A 707-nucleotide genomic window follows, 5' to 3' on the forward strand; every position below is an offset into this window, starting at 1 on the left:
GGATCAATCCATCCCGTGCGTCAGATCACTCAGGTGTTATCCGGTTTGTCGAGGCTCCCGTTAAACCGGGAGATATCGCCTCCAACTCCTCCGGAGCTCCGGGAACTTCTCCGCTGTCCTCCCCCGCCGAGGAGCGCCGAGCCCCGGGGAGCAGAGCGAGGATCCCCCGGGGAGCGGAGGGGAGCTCCGGTGGTCGGTTGTCAGGAAGTTGAGTCCGTCCGGTGGAAGCCGCCGGTCCGCCCGGGACGGTCCCGGAATCCGTTCCAGAGAAGAAGAAAAAAAAAAAAATCCGTTACAGCAAATCCGGTATTGATCCCAGCGGGAGTCCAGCAGACGATCAATTAGGGCTCCGGTAGCGCTCCGGTAGAGCCCCGGTAGAGCACCGAGCAGCGATCCGGTGGTCCCGCGGAGTCCAGAGTCCGGTACCGGCGAGCCGCTCCGCTGCGATCACGGAGCGCCGGAGCCTCTCCGCAACTTTGAGCCTCCGCCGCCTCCGGTGACGGTGATGAAGAGGAGGATGATGAAGAGGAAGATGATGACGGTGATGATGAAGATCCGCCGCGTGCCGAACCGCCAGTACCGAGAGCGCGAGCCGCTGCTCCGACTGAGAGGCACGCGCTGCTGCTGACCGAGAGAGAGAGAGAGAGAGAGAGAGAGAGGATGGGTGAGGAGGGGGAGAGAGAGATGGAGGGAGGGGGAGAGAGAGA

This window comes from Stegastes partitus, unplaced genomic scaffold, assembly GCF_000690725.1.
Source record: "Stegastes partitus isolate 25-593 unplaced genomic scaffold, Stegastes_partitus-1.0.2 Scaffold1714, whole genome shotgun sequence".
In the NCBI taxonomy this organism is placed as follows: domain Eukaryota; kingdom Metazoa; phylum Chordata; class Actinopteri; family Pomacentridae; genus Stegastes; species Stegastes partitus.